Here is a 24,877-nt window from a genome sequence, read left to right as displayed (position 1 = left end):
AATTTCAGTTAACTCTATCGAAGGCGTTCATATTGTCTTTGTAACGTTCTCGATGTTCAAGTTTCCGAACACGGCTCCATCCTGAGTTACCTGCCATGGAGATGGGATCACGAGAAGTGTCAGTGATACCGATTTTACCAATACATTTACAGATATGTTATGCTTATCTAACGTACGTTCCTGCTCAGTCAGTGAGTGAGTGAGTTAATATTTAACGTCACATCGGCAATATCTCAGCCATATCGTGACGAAAAAAGTTATACAATATAAAGTGAAAGCATTTTAAAGATTAAAACCTGTCAACGATGTTCAGTTAAAATACTAGAAAATCACAGATATGAATATAAAGCTAGCGAGCAAAGCTAAAACATCCCAATTAAAGAAGACAACACGGGTTATAGATCGCCAACAAGTGAAGGCACATTACCATACTAGAATCCATGGGGACTTACATTACTTTTGCTACCTGTATGGGCCCTAGGTGGTGTTCGATAGGCCAATCATTCATGATTATGTTTCCATTAAGTTTTAATTGATTGCATGCGATGGTAGCGTAGCGATCGGCAAAGCATTAGGGTGGGGTGCACCGAAGTGTCCGGCCTTGTCATGATGTATTGTACTGTGAAGCATTTTGAGTCGGGGTCATCTCAAAAACAATATTTATTAAATAATTAATCCTCGCAAAGACACGAGGGCCTGTGATGCCAAGGCATTTATATGCACAATCTAACGCAAGAATCAGCAACAGAAGGCAGTTTATAGTTAACAATGTTATTTCAACAAACCATTTGTAATCTCCACCTGACATACTCTTAGCACAATCCTGCATTAACGGAAAGAGTGTTCGTTCTCTGTGATTTGCGCTGTGCCAAAAGACAAACTAAGCATGACTCCTTACCTGTTTAAATCGTAAATTTAATGAGCCCAATCATTGATGAAAAAAGAACATGGTTTAACGCTTTGGAAATATGGGGAAATTGGTGAAGTTTCCATTTGTACAAATACATGAATTGTTATTCTCACACACTAATTTAAGTGCATGATAAAATTGTCCAATTATACCAAGCTTCATAAGGTTTTACCGAGCCAATTTCAGTTAACTCTATCGAAGGCGTTCATATTGTCTTTGTAACGTTCTCGATGTTCAAGTTTCCGAACACGGCTCCATCCTGAGTTACCTGCCATGGAGATGGGATCACGAGAAGTGTCAGTGATACCGATTTTACCAATACATTTACAGATATGTTATGCTTATCTAACGTACGTTCCTGCTCAGTCAGTGAGTGAGTGAGTTAATATTTAACGTCACATCGGCAATATCACAGCCATATCGTGACGAAAAAAGTTATACAATATAAAGTGAAAGCATTTTAAAGATTAAAACCTGTCAACGATGTTCAGTTAAAATACTAGAAAATCACAGATATGAATATAAAGCTAGCGAGCAAAGCTAAAACATCCCAATTAAAGAAGACAACACGGGTTATAGATCGCCAACAAGTGAAGGCACATTACCATCCTAGAATCCATGGGGACTTACATTACTTTTGCTACCTGCATGGGCCCTAGCTGGATTTACACCATCCCTTGAGCCGCTGGCGATTGTAGGAAAATTTAGCCGGCAGTTAAAAGAACAAAAATACTACGATTAAAATGTGGTAAATTTACATTTTACTTTGAAAGTTTTGGGACTTACGTACCCTCTCAGGAGGACAATAATTATAAGCTACCTCAACCCCCTTTGAGGATACAGCCACTAACAAGCTAAGTTGATAATCTGAGCTACCAATTATAAAACTGTATCTATTTACAAAACATATATCAAACTTCATTTAACAAATCTACCTTTTTTAAAAAATCAATGATTAAATGATAATTAACTTGATTAAAAAGGTCCTTTACTGTTTTTACATTGAAAAATATGGTTCTCTCATCACAAGGGATACAAAACGGAGGATCCTCACCTTCCAATAGGTAGGCATGAATGTATCTTCTGTGGCCAATACGACATCGTCGTATGATGACCTCTTCAAATCTGGACTGACAACCCAAGTACGTGTAACCAATATAGGATTTTATTTCATGTAATTTGTTTATACCTACTTGGGTGTCCCACTTCTTCTGCATCAGATCACGGATGTACGATCTAATCAGAGCTTTGTAATCAGAGTATGGAATAAGAAGTGGTGTCATAGAGTACTGCTTTAGCAGCAAGATCGGCCATGGTGTTCCCAGAAATGCCAACGTGGCTGGGTAACCAACAAAGGACAATGTCGAATTGGCCAGTAGCAAGATCATTATACAATTCAATAATTTCTAATAAAAGTGGATGTTTACAAGAAAGACTTTTAATAGCCTGAAGGCACGAAAAAGAGTCTGAAAAGATTCTATATTGTTTGCATTTAGGGTGATTTTTAATATATTTTAAGGCTGTTAATATGGCATTTGCTTCGGCTGTAAAAATTGAGCTGTGATCTGGTAATCGATAAGCCACTGCGCCATCGTCCTTTGACCCGTCTGTAAATACGGATCTGTATGTATTATTTTTACTTTTTAATTGATTATATTCTTGTTTATATTGTACTTCATTGGTGTTTGATTTTTTAAACATTGTCAGTGTTAGGTCAACTTCTGGTCTCACTAATTGCCAAGGAAGAGAAGAGATAAGGCGGGAAGGAGATATATTTTCCAGCTCAATGCCGGCAGCAGAAATGAATGGTTTAATTCTTAGCCCAAAATATGGAACAAGAGAAGGCTTTTTGTTGTACAAATCCTCATAGAGAGGATTGAAGACACAATATTATATGCAGGGTTAGACTTATATGACGTTCCTGCTCAGATAAACGTTATGACATTGCAAACACGATAACGCCTTTTTGTATATGTCCATTCTACGAAAAACCGACGTTTTATGGACGTTTTCTTGCCATCGGATTTCGTCGTTATGTGACATCGGAAGTACTGCGAGAGAACAATGTTATCACGCTCCTTCTTTTTCTTGATGGACATTATCAGTCAAGCAGCCATGGCTACTGGTATTGTTGTGTCCAGACATTCACTGGTAACTTCTCGTGTTTACAGGCCGGAAACTAATAGAAATGTATTCGTCTTTCGCCATAAGACGTCACAGAGCAGTATGGTCCAGCGTTAAAGATCTGTGAATGATATGTATTCTGGTCTTTCATCACATCCGGGCAAATTCCGAAAATGTTTAATGTTGCAATTAAACAATACACAACTGATCGTCCAATATAGGTAGCCATCCAGATTGTATGTGATCTCTATAAACTTGGCCACATGGTTAAGTTTAATTTGTTGCCGTGTGTCCCAATTCCAGTGACAATTTACATCCTGAAACCGACTCAAAATCTCGCATCCACCATGCATCTCACACACGTTTGGTATACCAGATGCGTTAGTATCACAGATAAGACCGGAGTGGTCAGACATCGAGTCCAGTATAGATGAACCATTGGCTGCAAGTCGGATGGTCTTCGTGTTGTTATAAGGTAATTAGCCAGCGAACGACCATTTTCAACGTAAGTAAAATCCCGGGCCTCGTTTCCAGGCCTACAAAAGAAATCTTTCCCACTGTACAGAAAAAAACGCTGAAAAGCCCACATTAATCGTGGAAATAGCAACATAAACATAATACCACTCTACTGAAACAGTAAAAACAGCAACTTTAAATCGCTAAAACTGGAACAAACCCGAAGAGCCTGCAACTTCGATTTTGCGCATGCGCGCATGGAAGAGGAAGCCTCCACCGTATGTTGTCTTTTTCCAGCTTGGACAAAAGTTACAAGCTTTTTAAAGTATTTCTCTTGTGTTATTTGGCATTTATCATAATCGTACTTGTGTGCAACTTGTTTAGTTTACTTTCCATTCATATTAAGTGATTGACAGCAATTATTTCGACATATTCAATACTTTTTCTACGCAAGGCGATTCACGGTTGCTTGGAAATTTTGAAGAAGCTCGGATCGTAACGCGCATTCGCAGTAGAGGTCAAAGGTCAAAATGTTGCAGTTTCATAGTCTTTCGTTTCTGTTTTTACTGTTTCAGTAGCGAGGTAATATGTTTATGTTGCTATTTCCACGATTGATGTGGACTTTTCTGCGTTTTTCTGCACAGTGGGAAAGTTTTCTTAGGTAGCTAGGCTTGGTTTCACAAAGCTATCGTAGCGCTACGACTGTTGTACCTCCTATACCCTAACATAGACTTATGCCACACATCTGTTTCCAAGTAATGGTGTCTTCCCTGAACCCTGGTTTATTGGAAGCATAATGCCTATTTAATTAATAAATATACAGGAACCAGGAAGCTTACATAAGGTCTTGCTGCTCTGACAATATCCTCAAAAACATGCATGCACATGGCTTTCTTTCAAAAGCAAATCTGTCGTTCTATACGAAAATAGTTGGAATGATTTCTCAACTCTAAACTTGGTTTGGTAAACGAGCCCACCGACAATTGATCATATTCACTGTACAATGTTCATACGATCCTGGTAAGGTGTTGATTCATCTCGCCAGGATCTTCGCTTGACATGGCTATCCTGCATACCAGTTCACAATATGTAGTGCGTGAAGAGACAAGCGGAAAGGAGCCCCGATTGAGAGCGTCTACTGTGACTTATTATATGGCAAACCCCGAACGGAAAATGTACCCAAAACGTCACACAATCGTCTGCAATCACATCATCCCCTGCATTCTGATTTCATCTATTACATTCAATATTTCAAAGAAGAGGGTTTTAGGCATTGTTGAAGACCTCCCGTTGAATCACATCCCGAAACTGACTACCTGGAGTAAGGTTATGAAAGATTGCTTTGATATAAGGGTATGAAAATACAAAATTTTGCAAGATTAGAGATGCGCGTTGAGGAACAAATTATTGTGAAACGTGAATTCGATATGATCATGGGTTCTGTGTTCGGTCGATAACACTGGCCTCTTAATCAAGACTTGTTATTACAATGTGTTTTGAAGCGTTAAATCTGAATATCTTTTTTTGGTATTTTCTATTCTAAATTGCTTTCCTGTTTTCAATTTCATCCGAGGATCATTTGGATGAAGCAATCTTAAATATTGTGAATGTTTAGGGTTACAGATACAATGCACACATTCAGGGTCTCGCATGCTGGTATCTATACCATTACAACAGGGACGTGGAGGAGCGTACAGCGGCTATAACGGTAACCATAGTGACAAGTGATATGTTGGGAAATACAAAATATTACATTGAGCTGTATTGGGTAATAAGTTGTGTATGTACCTGGATATAATATTTTGCCACCAAGAACACATGTCAGTGCTGGATGAAATGACTACAGAACGTTATACAGTTGTAAACCTGTTGACGTCATATATGGCTGAATAGCGGGGACCAGGCCCCCAGCCTACATGGAACTCTGACATGGTGATGCAGATATATTCCCATCTGTAGCTGGCACTGACATTGGTCTGAAGACAGAACACTGCTGCAGGATGGTTACAACACTGTAAGGGTCACGGAAATATGTGATGCCAGCGGGGAGATATATATAATCTCTTTCTGATTAACTTACTTCGAGAGAATGATGGCGTAAAAGTGTGCCTGTCCGTCGTGTCTAATTTCGTAAATTTCAAAGTTCAGTTATCAAATTCGGTTGTGTCGGATCAAATTAGGTCATTTTCATGAAGAAGTGACTTTAAACCCACGGCAGCATTTGTGAAAAAGCTGATATCATGGAGTGTTTGGAGAATTAGCTCATTTGGCAAGACGTACCACTACACCAACCCATGCACAACAAATCAAGGTACACAATCTAATACAGCATTTTACGTGTCATTGAATAGAGTACATGGGGGATATTTCCGATGCAATTCTCTTTCTGAACTTTCACCATATATGTTTCAGCTTGCTTCTAGTTGATGTTCCTTTGCGTGTGTTTGTGACAAATACTCTCACCTTTTTGCCCAAACTGGTATCATGAGTATTTGGCAGAGATCCATAAACACGTGTTTATGAAATAGTGGGAATCTCCTTTCCGTCCAGCTTTCCCACACTGTTGTGTGATGTGAGGTTACTGTTTCATAGGATTGTGTGAGTGGCGGGTACTGACGTCAGTTTTCACAAACACCTGATATAATTGCTGGCTGTTCAGTGATTCATTCATAACGTTTGGACAGCTATTTTGCCTTTTAAACCTACTGGAATCTGTTTCCAGGGGAAAATCGAGATTCATATGGCGATTATGGACATATTTTTCGCCTCAGTTATTTGAAGAAGTAGATAAATTTTGTAGTGAGAAAAAGTAAGAATTCGTTAAAACAAAACATAACCTAAGAAATGGCTAAGATATAATGAGAGTTTCTCATACACTGACCACGCTCTCTTCAGTTACCAGCCACAGTTCTTACCATGAGTAACTCTCACACATACATTCTAACCTTGCCACAGAAATGTGATAACCTCTCCAAAATTCTTTTCTCGTTTTGTGGTAAAATGGATAAAACAGTTCTTGAATGAGAATTTGTATTGTATAATGTAATGTTTTTCGTTAGATAATTCGCTATGATAGATTGCAGTTCTTAAATATTCATGAATATTACCATGGTATTAAATAAGATTTTACAGTTTAGTATTTTACACAATATTTCTTCCTGGCTAGTCGTGGAACGTGTTGCTCCTTTTGTCATGCATGTTCAGCGTCAATGTAACTAACTAACAGTACACTGCACGCTAACGTAATGATACGGCCAAGTCAAATGGGTACTATCACATGCCGCAAAGTTTCATTTCGCATAAATTGATAACATTTGTTAGAGGACTGCTTTCTTTTTTAAACTAAATTTGTGCAAATATATAACCAATAATCTCTACTTTGACACATTTACAATGGTAACTTGAAACATGAATATCTAAAACGAATTATTAATATGTAAATTGCACTTCTTGTACAGTAACTGTACCACAAGGGTTACCCATGGGCTTTCTCACAGATTAGAAGCAGTTCCCATCCCATAAGTGACACTGCGTGAGAGTTATATTCACTCACATACTACTCAGTACCACACAGGCTATCCTAAATGCAAACTAATTGTCATGAGCTAACTGGACGCTTTCGTACTAAACGAGATTGGACATTCAGTGGGTTGAACATCCAGACAGTCACATACTTGCCAAAGGCGCCAACAGCAAACAGTCCAAAGATTGGTCTGTGAAAGTGTTAGAGCGATTACGTATTACATGCCCGTCTCTCAGAAACTGTGGAAGGTAGCACGAAAGTGTTGCTTTGAAACACTTCACCACATAATTTGGATGATATAGTTTAGAGGAATTCCTGACTGTAATTTTCCGGCCTACAAAGAAAATCGGTTTTATGGACATTAGAAACATTAGAAGATTGTGGGCACTTTTTAACATAATAGTTTAGGATTTGACCTCACGACGAGATAATCCTTGCAACTCAGATTATATTCAGATAATGCAGTTCTGAAGAAATACAGAAAGAAATAGCAAATGAATCAATACAAGCATAGATATCTACACAAAGGTACCCACTTTATAACAAGGCAAGGGTATCGATGGATAGGCCCATCTCAGCTTTGTTTAATCAAGCGGTATGACATAATACATTGAATTATGTTCAAATAGTAATTTGATGCAGTTAGAACATGTATAAAAAAGGCAACTTTGCATTGAAAAGCACTGATTGATGTTATTAGATATATTTAGGCTTGCTGTAGACAACGTCAAGAAGATATCAAGTTGCAGATCATTAGTATAATTCCAATGCTTAAATAGATAAGGATATGTATATGGAAATGTTACAGTTATACACAACTCAGAAATCATTCAGGTGTACTAATGTCTACTCCTGTTATCACGCTATCGCGGAGGCATTTCCACTCTTATGAAATAATGTGTTAATCAGTTGGAATAAAATAGTAAATTATGTAATATAATAGATCATATCAAATGAACCAAAGCAGATTAAATATAATTCAGTTAATAACTGAACAAGATACAGCAGTCATATTTTATTCTCTTAGTACTTGCATTTGTCAGAAAAGAAAGTTCTTCTCGGAATGTTATCTAATTTGGAATACAAAGTGGAAGGAATTTCCTTTCCCCAAAACATCCCCTTGATAGAATGAGAAAGGAGAATGTGGACAGTACATATGTATATGATTTGAGCCGCATGTGATTTTGTTGTTGTTTAACGCCGCACTCCGCAATATTCCAGCTATATGGAGGTGGTCTGTAAATAATCGAGTCTGGACCGGGCAACCCTGTGATCAACAGCATGAGCATCGATCTACGCAATTGGGATACGATGACATGTGTCAACCAAGTCAAAATCTTTTTAATACAAAATTAATCATGGGGGACAGTACATCTTCTTCCTTCTTGATATTCCAGGATGACTTACAAGATCACTTCAGTCACCAGGTGCTGCTGTATGGAAGTCTAGCCTGTGAATAACAGTGAAACACAGCCTGATGGCAAACTCTTTGATTCACATCATTTACAGGGACAAATGAAATATATATACATAGCATGATATGACATGTCCTCTTAAACAGTAAAACGGATCTTGCTGACCAGCAGCTTTATACAAATAATCCTTTGTTGGTGTAAAATCCCAAACAAAGCAAAGAACTGACTTCAATGTTTGTGTTTATTGAAGTGTTCACTGTGTTCTATTACACGCTTACGGCTTTCATTTGCCTTTCCATGAGTTTCTACACAAACTTCAGGGTGACTAGCTGTTCAGTAGTTGCCTCTCTACATCCAGCCTCTAAACCACATACTTTATGTCTCTGTGAAATGGACAATATCAGCAGCATCATGTCAGTTCAACTAAGTACCTCCCTAAAAAAACATTTACGTATGCAGTATTAAAAATACGCATCCAAACATAGCTCTATTTATAAAAACTTTGAAAAATATTCTTTGTGGAAAACCATATATGCAAAAGAAATAATAAAATAGAAGATTTCAATCATAAATGGGGTCTTCTCTTCCCAGTACTTTGATGAATTTAAAATGTATACAATTTACCTGAGGTCATATTTCTCTTTTATTGACTTATATATGTGTATTAACATGATATTGACATAATACCTGTACATCATCCATCTGTCTGTACATCACTGTTCTACATATGACATTGTAATCCTGGGAACCAATAAAAAAAGGAGGGATACCTTTAGCTATGTTCCGCACATAAACATGTTCAACATGAGATTGTTTACTGTTTAGCTCCATATTGAAAGTGCTTTTATTTTAACATCTTATATTCGTGAAAACTTCTAGACATTCTAAATGCTATTCAAAGATTCTAAAACTGCCATGGCCAATGGTAAAATGAAACGAAATATCGTCAAATGATGATTTTGATTTTGATTAATTTTCTCGGTAACCGTGGAGACCAAGATGAACTCGAGTGAGACAAACAGTCACGATTATTCCGCCGATATAGAGTCCACAGAGCACAGAAGGGAAAATAACGATACCAGCGCCATTTATTTGTTTTTGGTGTAATGTAATTTGTGTACTTGACTTTTATACTGACACATACCACACTCCGAGTGACATTTTATTTGCAACTTTGACTTTACTATTAATATTATATGATAGTTATGAATAATTCAATATACCGGAACCAGTTGTGTCTGTATGTCACAGGGGCATGCAAAACTGTTGTTTACTTTTACGGTTTTTGTATTTTTCTACTGCAAGATACTATTTGCTTTAGAAAATATGCTCTACAATCCACACAGTTTGAACATGGTTTTCTATCTTTTTGCTTACACATATATGAGATGAATATTGCACTGCCCACTGTCCCCCACTATGTATTGTTTATACAGTTTATTAGTCAAGATAATGGGGGTTGATATATGCCAGTATCGAATGGCAGTTGGGCTTTTTGCACTTATTCTTTACGATAGAAACCGACGCCGTTTTGATAAGTTCTTGTGCTTTTGTATAGTTCTATACTTATGTCTAGGGGTTCGTTACTTTTTAACAATATCAATCCTCCTGCTATGCTCAGGGACTATTCACCCACACCCGGGACCTTTGTTCACTATCGTACATTTGAACGTAAGGAGTTTAAAGAATAAGGTTGACTTAATAGTTGCAGAATATGGTAATAATGATATCATTTGCTTATGCGAAACTTGGTTACACCCTGACATTTCAAACGACGAAATTGTGATACCGGGTTTCCATCCACCGATTCGTAAAGATAGGCCTACAAGGGGAGGAGGGGTAGCAGTATAGGTAAAAGATCATCTGTATTTTACTTATGTTGCCGATCTTGATCTCCCAAACTTAGAAGCCGTATGAATTGAGGTGATTGTAAACAATAATAAATTGCTGATTGGTACATTCTATAGAGCGGACCTCAGGAACTATTACTGGGATCTGATTGATGAATCATTCGCGAAAGCTGCGGATAAAAACACTAAAATGATTGTTGCAGGTGACTTTAACGCTAATATACTCAACAGACGCAATGACAAAATTGAATACTTGCAATTGTTTTACAACTTAACACAACTCGTTTTGAACCTACACGCGTAACAGATACCACTATTTCTTTGCTTGATCTTATCTTTACTTCTGTTTATAGCATTGTACATAAATCAAGTGTTCCCCCTCCAATATGCAGTGATCATAGTCCAGTATTTGTCTCCCTCAAGTTTGGAAAGCCACGTAAGGAATCTTATAAGCGAATTGTATACGATTATATCCACGCAGATTATGATGGCTTGAGTGATTGCATTGCTGCTACTGATTGGGGAAATATTACTGACCACAGTGATATTGACATATCTGTTTCACTATTTACTTCAAAATTATTACATTTGATAGATCAGTACATACCCCATAAAGAGATTGTCGTTAGACCGGGGGATTGCTGTTGGATGAATGGCCACTTGCGTAAGCTAATGAGGAAAAGAAATCGTATGCATAAAAATGCTAAAAAGAGAAATTTACCGGTAAGGAAACTTGCAGTTACATGAGCCTGCAAATAAACTTAATGACTTGCTCTTGTCCGAAAATGAAGTGCATGACATTTTATTAAACTTTAATACTAACAAAGCTAAAGGTCCAGATAATATTGGTAACTTGCTTTTAAAAAAATTAGCTGTATCTCTGTGCGCTCCCATCTTTCCTGTTTTCCTTGTCAATGGAAACAATCTGTTGTTGTTCCAATCCATAAAAAAGGTAGTGTTTTTGATTGCAATAATTATAGACCAGTTGCCTTGACATGTTCTCTTTCTAAGGTATTTGAAAAATGTGTATTTAAGCATGTTTATAATTTTTTCTTGGATAATGATATTATAACCACCTCACAATCGGGATTCAAACCTGGAGATTCAACTGTTTATCAGTTAACTGAATTATACCATGTGATTTCCAAAGCAATGGATTATGGAAAGGAAGTTCGTGCTATATTCTGCGATATTAGCAAAGCATTTGATCGTGTTTGGCACGAGGGTTTACTAGTAAAATTAAAGTCAACAGGGATAAGCGGTAATCTTTTGGATTGGTTTGGGAGCTACCTTAGTAATAGGAAACAAGCTGTAGTAATTAATGGCTACATGTCAAATTATAAACCTGTTCTAGCTTGAGTTCCTCAGGGCTCAGTTTTAGGACTTCTGTTATTCCTCGTTTATATCAATGACTTGACTCACGAGATAACGAGTAATATTAAACTTTTGGTGGATGATACTTCCTTATATGTAATTATTGAAGACCCTGAATTCTCAACCGCTATACTGAATAGTGACTTAGAACGTATAACAGACTGGGCTGATAAATGGCAAGTGAAATTTAGTCCTACCAAAACTGAAGCCATGCTATTTTCGACTATAATTAATTCTAGTCCTAAATTACCTCTTCGAATGAATGATGTTCTTATACCTGAAGTAAGTGATCATAAACACCTAGGGCTGGTTCTTCAGGAAGATGGAAAGTGGCACAAACATATTGATTATCTTGTCCGTAAAGTGAGCCCACTAATTAATTGCTTGCGTAGTCTAAAATACAGGTTAAATCGAAGAACGCTTGAAATTATGTACAAATCTTTTATCTTACCCATATTTGACTACTGCGATAACATTTGGGATAATTGTAACAAAGAACAAGTAAAAATGCTAGAAAACCTACACTTGGATGCTCTTCGAACAATATGTGGAGCAGTACGAGGAACTAGTCACGAAAAGCTTTACAGGGAAACGGGTTATTGCTCATTGTCTGACAGGCGACATTATCATAAATTATGTATATATTACAAAATGGTCAATGGGCTGACTCCTAAATACCTATCATTATGGGTCCCATCTAGTATCTCCAGCATAACAGGATATAACCTTCGTAACTCCAACGACTTCCAGACAAATGCTGGGCGCTTATCCCAGTATAACCGATCTTTCCTGCCTTCTGTTGTTAAAGCATGGAATGCACTTGATATCAATATCAGAAATGTAGATTCCCTATCTAGGTTTAAACAATTGATTTCCACAGATATTCAGATTTCTTCAAATTTTATATACATTGCTAGTTATGGCCAGCGACAATACCAAGTGATCCTATCCAGAATTAGGCTAGGTTGTAGTGATTTAAAAGCACACTTATTTGACAGATTCCTGATTGATGATCCCACTTGTTCATGTGGCCACAACAGAGAAGATGCTATCCATTTTTTTCTGTTATGTCCCCGCTATGCCCAGTTTAGACCCGACAAATACTTTGTCCTTAACCACCTCAGCATATATACCATACTTCACGGCAATGACGACTTATCTCCTCTAGACAATGAAAACCTAATAAAATCCGTACAGAATTATATAACTGAAACTAACCGCTTTACGGAATTCAAGTAACAACCTATAAACATAAAATGCACTTGGTATCTTGTTCTTTATTTTCTTTTCTTTATTTTTATTGTGTTTTGATTCATTCATTAATGTCCTAATGTCTGCTCCATAGAATTAAGTCAAGGTAATAATGAATTATATGCGGAGAAGCATTGACATAGGCCATATGGCCTGTTTGCTGATCCTATTTCCATTTTCTTATGTTGTGTACTATGAAAAATGTAAACATTAATGGAAATAAAATACTGTTTAAATCGGTTCAGGATTACATAACTGAAACTAACCGCTTTACGGAATTCAAGTAACAACCTATAAACATAAAATGCACTTGGTATCTTGTTCTTTATTTTATTTTCTTTATTTGTATTTTGTCTTGATTCATTCATTAATGTCCTAATGTCTGCTCCATAGAATTTTGTCAAGATATAACTATATGCGGAGAAGCATTGACATAGGCCATATGGCCTGTTTGCTAATCCTATTTCCATTTTGTTATGTCGTGTAATATGAAAAATGTAAACATTAATGGAAATAAAATATTGTTTAAATCAAATTAACGATGAAAATTGTAAATATGGATCTCTGAAAACAAGTAATGACAGTTGGTCTCCGCCGCCGGGGTTAGCTTGTCCTGCCCTGTTGCTTTCACCCAGCGCTCACTCAAGTTGCTGAAGTTGAGTTGGATGCATGACTCCCCCAGCTGTACTCCTGCCAAGCGACGACGGCGGTCTGTAAACAAGCAGGCGGTCTGTAAACAACTAGGCAATCACCTAACAGACCAGACAGACAATCGCGTTTCCTGATTTGGTTGGCACAAAAAAGTTGTTGTGTAAATATTTAGTAACGTCTGCTCTGTACTAGTAAATGTATATATGTGTGGAACGCAACCTGGCGACAAACCCACAGTATTTGTTGATGTCATCACTGACTATACTTCTTTGTAAGGCTTGTCACTTTTAATTTACTGTTACCTTGAGACATATTATTCAGTTGAATACTATACTAAAGTAACTTCTTTGAGTGGCAGTTTAGAAATTGGGAAGTACAATATAGAACAAACTTCTATTATTCGTGAGTGCGACGTTTCGATACAGATTCTTGTACCGTTGTCAAGCATAAATGGAACATGAAGAGGGGGGATGTGTGTATATATATATATATATATATATTTATAAAGGAGATTTGACAACGAAGAAATATCTGGACTCATATTTTATATATTTATTGCTTGTACACCTGCAGAAATCACTTGTTAAGTGGCTAGGCAGTAAGCTGATGAAGCCAGTGAGATAGACAATTGAAAGGCGTGGAAGCCAATGATGTACAAGTAATGAGATGTTTATACAGCAGAGTTTATACAGTAGACTGGGCTTGGTGGAGGAGTGCACCATAAGCGGATGGAATAAAATATCCTTGGTCTCGGTTGATGGTGGCCTTTTGGCGTTTGATGTGGATGGCTTCCGCGACCTCCTTTGTCTAACTCACTGGCTTCATCAGCTTACTGCCTAGCCTTGTAAAACTCGATATATACTGAGTCAAGACAGGTAACTTCACAAAATGTAATTTGAAAAATAATGAATAATTTTTCTCGGATGATACATCTATGTATCCGAAATGGGATCCCTATCTTTCGACTCTAGAAAAACGTTAGCAAAACCCACTCAAACCCATCCATTCGTCGTTAAAATGACGTTAGTGCCAAATCAGGTTTTGCACGTGCAGTAGATCACGTGATCTTCGCATCGAAGTTTTCTTTATATGCACGTGTTTGCATTGGCCTCAAGAATTGAAAACACACTTTTAAACCACAGTTTTAACGGTACTTGAAATGCCACGATTGTCAAATGTGCAACGTGAACGTGCCGTTGGCATGTTGCAAGCGGGAAGATCAGTTATTGACGTCGCAAGAGCAATGGGATGCAGCCGTCGTACTGTGTATGACTTGCGAGGTCGTCTACAACAAACTGGCACCACTTCTGATCGCCCAAGGTCGGGTCGTCCACGTGTGACGTCACGAGCAGAAGACCGTCAAATCGTCCTACGTCACCTACGTGACAGATTTCTGCCGGCTACACGAACCAGGGCTGAGATGTTTAGAGGTCGACTGTCCTCACAGACCATTCGAAATCGGTTGCGGGCTGCCAATCTCCATTCTCGACGTCCATATTGTGACTTGACATTCTGTATACCCATGTTTTGGAACGGCGGTGTAGCCTAATGGAACTGATTATGGCACTTTCAGTGTATCGAGTACATCACACAGATCTCAGCAATGAAATCACAACAATTTAACCATCTTACCATCTCTTGTTCTTTTATAGTGCCCTGAAGAAAGAATGTGAAGTTTCTTTTTTGACTCAGTATATTCCACTGTAGCAAAATGTAAAGTATGCGATATGTAGATATACACACTTTCGTTATTATTCACAAGAAATGTTTTTTTTTCGAAAACGCCACATATGTACTTAATCCGTTTTTCTCAATACATTTATCAGCTATACCTGTTGCTTTTACCTGTCTTCACTAAAAAGAAGTTTTCTATATTTCAGAGGGTTTTGTTGATTTTAAATGCTGTTTTCATACCCGGCATGAATTATACTTTTTGTAGTTTAAGATAGGAGTATTAGCTGTACAGCGTGGAAAATAGTAATGCCTAATACACATGACTCATATACACATATACAGAAGCATGGCACATAGTGTTCCAAAGAAGAACTGAAGCTATACAAATCTAAGAACCACGACCAATGATGGCATCTTCCAATTGTGTGTACTTACATTGACGACACCCGGTGTTTGTTGCAGTCGATACAGTGCAAACTAATAATTTGACAATAACGATGATCATATGTTTCAAAGGTGTAGTTTTTATATGAAATAAACAATGATATCGAAAAAATACGCAAAAGCAGCATAACACGCATTTTCGACTGTATTAACGTTATTTGTAAAATACTGTCTAATGACTATTTTGTCTCAAGTGTTTCTTTAGGTCATGAATGTAGCTTGCCAACTGGTTCATATGTGACTGAGTAGGATAAAACCTGAGCAGAATGTGGAAGTGGAAGTGTTTAATTTAGCTGTTTGAGTTTCTTACTCAAATACATATTATTTGCAATATTTGTAAAGATGTTTCAGAAAAGGGATGGGAAAACACATAAGCCAACTTCATGCCGAAAGCATTCAAATAGACAGCACGATCCTTTGTTTTGTAGTGTAGTGTTTATTGATCCCGTGTTGGGCATACGACCTGTATGCTGTAGAGACCATGTCCATATTAAACCACAGACGAATGTAAATAGTGTAAAACGTACCCAGTAAACCTGGTTTATAACGTTGTTTCTCACAATAGACGATAGAGACCTCTTGATGTGAAAAAAATACATTGGAGCTACGCATTTTACATACATAGCCCTTCATGTTAAAGGTTTTAGATTAAGAGTAAGTCTTACATTTAAGATTGTAACAAAACACTACAGATAATCAAAGGGTATGGAGTTTAAGAAATACCGAAAAAAAGAGAAATGTTCTCAAGCGCATGTTATGTCTTTGTACTGACTTCAAACGAAATGTGACATCAACTGTTCTATTGTATTAGGAAATTACCTGGGTAGGACATTCAATAAAAATAGAACATTGGAATCAACTGAGACATGTGACAATCTTAGGTCGAAGAGGAATCCATCAAAAGTACTTTATTATTAGATTTGACGCTAGATTTGCATTTCTTTTAGATCAGCCGATAACGTCTTTTGGATTCATTAGATGAGCGCATATTGGACTGGTATGTTTAAAAACACGTGTCTTCAGAAATGGGTTATTTCGTCGTTATAAAGACGTAAGGCAATCAAGACTGACATTAAATTGTTCAGTTGGTGAACAAATCTATTATATGGGAAATCGTATCATGGGCTTAGGTTTTCATCTGATGTATAAACTGACATGACACAGACGTGACACTGGCTTTAATGACAAGCATGTTGTGTTTGAGCTTGTTAAGTAACTCTGGACATTATGCCATTGACTGGTTGCCGAGGTTTCCAATTTGTCATTAAAATGACTTGTATCTATTTTTTCTTAATATGTTCTACCAGATTTGACAATGTAATAAGCAAATCCCAGAGTAACCATGAACTAACATATACCTTTCATAAGCGCCAAGCAATACTTAAAAGGTTGTACGAACTAATTATATAAACAATGACAGATGAGTCTAAAACTTAAAACTGAAATTACACATCATCTGTGACCTAGGTCGATATGTTTGCTCCTTACGTTCATGATCACGTATTCTATCAGTGAGTACAATATATGAAACTAAATGTTCATTACAGATCGACCTGCCAGAATTAAATTCCAAATCGTAGAAGCTTTCTACGATTTCTGGTGTTAAAACTAAAATATCGAAATGCTGCTTAAACAATGCAACAGTTCGAGGAGGCAATAATCGCTTAAGAATATGTCCTTTACACAAGAACTCTCTGATGCCTGCTGTGGGATGACTGTGTTTCCATTATTTCACACCCAAATGGTGCTTCTTTTAAACAATACTGCTCATTGTATGATATGGGCAATAGTTGTGAATGAAAAATACTTCTCCAAATATTTCACAATATGGACAACCAGCTTGCTCATTTCACGCAGCGAGCTGGTAATTCTTCTATCCAGTGCACGAAATTGAAATTGTTTTACATGTTTTGTTTTTAAAAAGGTAAACTATATTATTAAGTGAATAAACTGTAATAAACAACAACCAAACTTCTCTGTCTAAATAAAAACACATATCAAGCAGTGGAATTTGCAGATATATACACTCTGTCAAAAAGAAACGCAACCCGTGTACTTTGTAGATTGTACAACGCATTTATTTTAGAAGACAAAACAGTGACATTTGACATAATGATAGTCTAGATATTCAAGTTTAAGATAATTATCTTAACCGTCCCCTCAATGAGACTGGTTTGTCACAAGGGGGCGTCTTTCTTAGTACCTCGTATGGGCACCACGAGCTGCAATCACTACACGGCACCTCCTGAAAGGATCAGACGTCGGATTCTTTCCTGAGGGATTGGTCTCCACTCCTCCTTTAGTGCAACGGCTAGTTGTTCGAGCGTCTGCGGCGGCGGTCTATGTTGACGTACACGTCTGTCAAGAAAATCCCACAGATGCTCTATGGGGTTGAGGTCTTGGGATCTGGAGGGCCATGGCAACACATTTACGTTAGAATTATGTAAGAAATTCACTGTTTGGATGATGTAGCGTTGAGCTGTCAGATTGCCACAAATGATCACCAAGTCGGATCTTTGGTTGTGTGACATGGTTCCCCAAACCATGACGCTTTCGCCAACAAATCAGTCCACTTGTATAACGCAGTTTGGTGTCCAACGTTCATTTCGTCGTTTATAGACCCGCTGTCTTCCGTCATGACGTTGTAACAGAAAACGTGATTCGTCACTAAACCAGACACGCCTCCAGTTTCTCAGGGTCCACATGCTAACGTTGTTACACCACCTGAGTCGTAGGAGGCGTAGTACAGGTCCAACAAGTGGTCTTCTTGCTGGTAGACCGGCCTCTCGCAGACGGTTCCTGATCGTTTGTGCTGACACTCTCCTCACACCCGGCACTTGTGTTGCTGTGTCAGTCGGTATGGCTTGCCGATTACGTAGGTGATGGAGCCGGATAAACCGATCTTGAGCTGGCGTAGTGATTCTGGGCCTACCACTTCAAATTGAATTGATTGAAACGGTTCCAAAGTCGGGAAATCGTTGTTTTGTGTACACTGAAGTGTCGTGCAACCCTTCCGAAACTTTCTCCGGCCAATGGCGATATTTCTATCTGCAGCACTCAAACTCGGCATTTTCGATTTTGATTTTCCGCGACGAATGATGGAGTCAGATGCGAATTCACACGGGATTTTAAATACCCCAATATTAACTGTCATTTCCATAATTTGCACGTGCATTTGGCTTTTGGCGTAGTCACCATGAAAACTTCATGCATGGTGAAGAAATGAGACAATAAAAGATCCCTATGAATGCTAATCGGTGTGTTCGAACGCTTACGTTCATGAACGACGTACATGATATACTCACACAAATTACATTTGCAAACAATACCTTTATTCTACGAAGTCTCTTATATGTGAAGACATGGGTTGCGTTTCTTTTTTGACAGAGTGTAGTATCTGAATCACGTCACCGCGCAGTTCAGTCACAGTTTACACGGCGTTTGTGGCTGTGACATGCACTATTGCATCTCAACCCTTTAAAACAAGTGCAAATGTTTGTTAATCATTTGTTTCATTTGCTTGTGTAAAAAATATGAGTGAAAGGTCATAAGCGACTTTAGCTGCAGTCTTCAAACGTCGAATAACGAGAAACGTGGTGAGATATTCTTGCGAATGTAGAAAGAATCGGTAGCCGCCATCCTTTTTTGGTTTGCATGTCAACTAAGTTGACTTGACCACATCTGAAGCTGTGTCCTTCCGACTACGTTTCTAAACACTCCTCCCACAGCGACTTATGTACGATGATACCAAGCTTCTGGAGATATTGGCATACTTATATGACACTTGCGTGGAGAGTTTCTGTGTGTATGTGTCAGCTTAACTCTACTACTGTTTCCTTGGTGATCATGACCATCAACTCCACCCCGTGGAAACAAGGGAATACTTAGTATACTTAGTGTTATTCCTCCCTTGGCATGGCTTGTCCAGTTTTCTCTCGCTTGAGGATGTCAAAAAAGAAAGGCGAACTTTTTTACGTTATCAAAACCTCTCACAGATAAGCTGATTGTAACTAAATGTGATACAATGAACACGTGTTAAAAGGATAACTTGATTGATTCCTTCAGGTAAATTGATATCCAAACAACATACTGTATGCCGGTTGTACAGAATCCAACCCGCGCTTAGAGAGCAGGAGATACAAGTTTGTGAAGAGATCACGTTCAGCGAAGATCATCGTTTAGTATTTGCTTTACTAAACAAAGTCTTACATTTGGTCAGACGTATTATTTGCATGTCGTATTCTGCTTGTGTTTTACAGTAGTAGTATATTTGTAAAATACGTTGACATGTCCTTTTGGCTTCAGTGAATGGTATTTTAAAACTCATACACATCGTAGTCCACTGTATGCAGTGGGTACGCTGTATTGCACATTGCGTGCACCGCAGCTTCGAAGGTTTGCTCGCTTAGCGACCCAGATTTAGGGAAAAAATCATACGGACAAAATTGACAGGTCCGAATCCTTCAAAGAATATATGCAAAAACTCCTTCTACCTCTTTCAAGGGGTACCTCTGCAACAATTGTGTTGCCAAGTTTAATCGGTTAGATAATAGAAGCGGAAGGGAGTTATAATAGAAGCCTTGTGATTGGTACGCTCAACCTCCCTGCGAAGACACCTGCTTGGATAAAAAGCCAGCAAAGGGAGGTAAAAGAATGATCGGGCCGAGCCGTAGCAGTGGAGATTTATCGGAACGTATGCCCTGGAGATTATCGAGGATGGTAAATCAGGTTCAGAAATGAACATTCCGATATGAGACCTGATTACGATTTCTAATCTATACACATGGGTAGCACTACATGTTGTTACATATGCTTTGAAAACCACCACGCTCATCATGATCAATGGTCTTTATATGTCTTCCTCGTTGTTCCAGGCATGGACGATGCTTCACGTCACCGGTGGTCGATCACCAGTCGACAAATAACCGTGTGATTAATGTTCAAGTTAGCACCAATGTTGCGATGGGACATTACTGCGTCATGCAAGCAAAAAAAACCCTTGCTTTTGTATATTTTCGGAAAGTCTACGTCTTGTCTTGCAAAGTTAATTTTAGTACTGTTATCTCTGCAAGCAGTTTAGAAAGCTGAAGTGCACATACTGCAATAATGAAATTAGTACCAAGCCTTCAGTTTCGGGTGTGCATCTGATCAAATCCAATATGCTTAGCCAAAACTGCAAGGAAGTCGCTGCAATTCTCAAACATAGGAAATAAATGACAGCATCGCGTGGGTATTATATCAGTAACGAATTCAAATTAACACCCACTGCGAGTTAGATGTCTGCTTGACCTTCCAGGACAACTAGCACTGTTGTTGTGGTCGTACAGTCGGTTCTAAAGATTCTTGGAGAAGACTATGAATTGTGTAGCAAAGATACTGGCACGTTGTTATCAGTAACAAATGTTTATCCTGCATAAGATAACTAACCTTTAGCCTATAACTAACCGATCAGCTTATTCCACCATCTATGGTGTTAATCTTCTGGAAAGGTTAAGATCTCGCGAAACACTAGGAGCAAGTTACTCCGCTGGGAGGATGCCGGAAGCCTTACCCTGTCTTAGTCAGATTCAGTAATTCAAATATGATGATTCACAAGACTAAAAACTTAACTAGAAATTGTCAACCTCACATGTAATATCATCTGCAACTCACGCTCTTAACATTACAAATGGTGTACGAGTTTCTTTTGCTGATGATTATATTTGCAATTCTGTTGCTAATTGACACTCCATTGTTAAACAGTTTGTGGGATGGTCTGATGAGGCTCTATGTTGAAACACTGCAGCATTTACAGTAATCAGTCAAGTACGACTTTAGATTTGATACGATTATCTGTATTTTATCATTTCTTGGAAGGGTTCCTTTGATGACTTTATATTGCCAAGATCCTAATAAAGGGGATTAAATATATAGTTATAAGCAGGGTTTGACTCATTGGAATATAACCCTGTTAACTGTAAAGACAGCTTCATGCGACGCTCTTTAAGAAACGGCTCATCCGCCTCATCCTGCAGACTGCCAGAAGGAGATACCATGAAAGATCAAAGAAAGACTCTTAGATGTTGATCATATTTGGAATCTAGTTGTTTAAGTTTACTTCATGCTGGCTTTGTCAGGATGAACCATTTTCAGATTTAGAACGAAGAGATTTAAACAACTGAAGGAATGTTGACTATTCTCGTGCCCACTTAGATTTAGAAACAGCTGTAATAAACCTTCAGAAAGATATCTGCTATACAAGAAAGTAAAATGGTAATCATGGATTATTCCCAAAATATGCTTTCAGATCTAGCAGACTTGTCCCGAAATGTAAGTCCCTGTCCCTGTGTGATTTATACTATTCACACTCTGCTGAGGATCAAATCATGGATTCAACAGAAAACTATTATGTGGGGACAAATTTGGTTTAAATACCTAAGCTTATTGTAAGCATGGGTCCTAGGCTTCAGTATGTCATTGCATCTTGTGGATCCCATACCTGCTATTGACATATGTTGTTTATTTGTCAATAACTCGTTCCATGATTTGCAAAATGGTGGATTGGTGCCATGAAAACCATTTTTATGGTTACTCATGTACCAAGTGCATAAGGTTAGATTAAAGTTGCTGTTTGCCTAGAGAGAGGTTACCACATTATTATTCATCCAGTTTTAAATGGATACAGTTTCAAAGTAAAGTTGTGAATTTTTGTGATCCTTAGCAAAGTGTGAGTAGTATATATTGAAATGAACGCAAATATAATACGTTTTGTGATTGAGGAAACGTTTGTTGAACAGTTATCATGTTGTGACCAATCATAGACAAAACAAGACCCAGCTAACAATTTCACATTGTCACAACGTTGTCACAACGTTATGCTTTCGTTGTTACATACCAGTTGATCCGTGACTGAAATAGAAGTGTGCACTGACAGCATCAAGTCCTGGATGACTATACACAAGCTGAAACTAAATGACAGCAAAACGGAGGCTCTTCTTGCTGAAAATTACAGTTTCTGATTGTGTCAAGAACCTTGGTGTTGTCTTTGACAATAATCTATCAATGGATGATCACATATCTTAAATCTGTTACACTTGCTATTTTCATCTCAGGAATATTGGTTCCATTAGATATCTTCTCCCTAATGATATGGCGCATATGCCAGCAAGAACACTTGTATTGTATTGTTATAGCTTGTTGGGAAATCTAAGCCAGGAATAGCTTGCCAAACTCCAACGTGTCAAAAACACTGCAGCACGGATCCCGACCCCAACTAAGACTTGTGCACATATAACACTTGTGCTAACCTCCCTACACTGGCTTCCAGTCCAAGCGCGAGTCCAAGACAAGATTCCTACTTTGTGATATAAGTGTGTTAATCACACTGCTCTGGCAGACATGATTGAGATATATGCAGGGCGCACCTAGGAAAATTTCAGTTGTAAGCACAGCTTAAAGTTTTGATGAACGACTACCGCAAACTTACTAAAACATCAGGCGAACCAAACGAGCAGGTTCTAACAAACATTATCTGGAAAAGTCATAACGCAGTGAAACAATTTGTAACTATTTCAAACACCATATCAGGGCAACTGGACCCATAAAGTACACGTGCAATAAACCACAAAACAATAAAACCGGAACTCTCAGAAATACATGAACGTTGTAAAGGGAACAAAACAAGAAGAGCTAAATCAACTATGAAATTGTTTGAAACAGCCAGGGACAGAACTGCTAGCATCAGTTACTGTATGCATCAATTCTACTTGAAGAGAATGCTAGCAATTTTGCGGGTTTTCCTTTCTGCAAAATCATTCCACCTTATCAAAGTTGACATCAAATCCGTAGTGCAAGTGCATTAAGCCGTTCCGTTACCATTGTTGACCTGAGATATGTTTTGACCTGAGATGCACTAAAGGAACGCTCAGCAGTTGCCGAAGACACTGGCATTGTCACAAGTGTTTTGAGGGCAACATGGATATTTGGATAAACATGGTTTTTTTGCGAAGTCCAGTGTTAACAAACACGATGGTTTCTCCTTTGCTGGAACATCTTGCCAACGTGATTGCCATTGCCTGATTTCTACCGTTTGTTGCTCATGTGAGTTCTCTTTCAGCTCGGGGTGGGTAGCCTAATGGTTAAAGCGTTGGCTCGTCACGCCGAAGACCCGGGTTCGAATCCCCACATGGGTACAATGTGTGAAGCCCATTTCTGGTGTCCCCCGCCGTGATGTTGCTGGAATATTGCTAAAAGCGGCGTAAAACCAAACTCAGTCAGTCAGTCTCTTTCAGCTCAGTGAACTGTGCGAATCTTCGCCTACCCATTTCCTCGGTCATATTATGGACCGAAGTAGGTACAAAGTTCTGAGCTTCGAATCGGCCACTGGGACAGATAAGCCTGTCTCTAATTGCTGTGCCATATGATCCAGCAAAGGGTAAAAAAGATTCCTCTTCTAGTAGACTTCAGGTGTGGATGCAGGCCATTGTCGCGCATCGTTTGACGGCTCACACGTTTTGGCTTTGTAGGAATAATGTCGTATTTGCTTGCCATATCAGATGCCTTACTGAAAAGTTCCTCCCATACAGACTCATCATCATGACTCTGTCTCAAACTGCTGATGACAACAGAGGCCTCGTTTGATGCACGAATAAGGTCATGGTCGGAGACTGCAACACGAGAGATAACTGAACTGTGTACTGGATTATGTGTTGAGCAACAAGGCTAATGATGAAGTCAAAAGATTGAATGGAGCATCTAAGGGACCTTGCTCTAGAGTCGCTATCTTGATCAAGGGCACTCAAACGTTCAACTATAACATCGAATGATACTTTGGAAGTGGATAGTGAACCCGCACGACTTGCCCAACGTGTTTCACAGAGGTCAGTAATCTTTTGCTTTCGCCCCATTGCTTCCTGAGCATTCTCATTACACTAGTTCCTTAGTGTATGCCAAGAGAGGTTTTGCCGAATACGAAAACGCAAAGGCAATGATTTGTACGGTTGACATAATATTCTTAACTCATGTTATGGAACAGCTATGGACCAAGGCAATAAAGTAATCCCAATCATTGACAATCTATATAAGCTACCTAAAGACTCACCTCTTCCAAAAGTTCTATAAAGATTGAATTACCAGTGTAAATATATCTCTACTGCAGTGTATTTTAATTTTGTGTAGCGCTATGAGCAGGCACTAAGTGCTTAGAGTTTTTGGCGCATAACAAATC

At 38.3% G+C, this 24,877-nt stretch overlaps 1 long non-coding RNA gene across 1 annotated transcript; it reads left to right on the top strand.

Annotated features, from left to right (window-relative positions):
* Positions 1 to 486: 486 nt before the first annotated feature.
* LOC124274117 lies at positions 487 to 21,879 on the top strand. The gene is made up of 3 exons (XR_006897861.1): positions 487 to 576; positions 2,618 to 2,623; positions 21,865 to 21,879. It is a non-coding gene; the product is annotated as an uncharacterized LOC124274117 (long non-coding RNA).
* Positions 21,880 to 24,877: the final 2,998 nt, after the last annotated feature.

The sequence above is a fragment of the Haliotis rubra genome, unplaced genomic scaffold (genome assembly GCF_003918875.1).
Source record: "Haliotis rubra isolate DU_JTF1 unplaced genomic scaffold, ASM391887v1 Scf188, whole genome shotgun sequence".
Taxonomy (NCBI): Eukaryota; Metazoa; Mollusca; class Gastropoda; order Lepetellida; family Haliotidae; genus Haliotis; species Haliotis rubra.
This window is presented reverse-complemented; position numbering and strand designations above follow the sequence as displayed.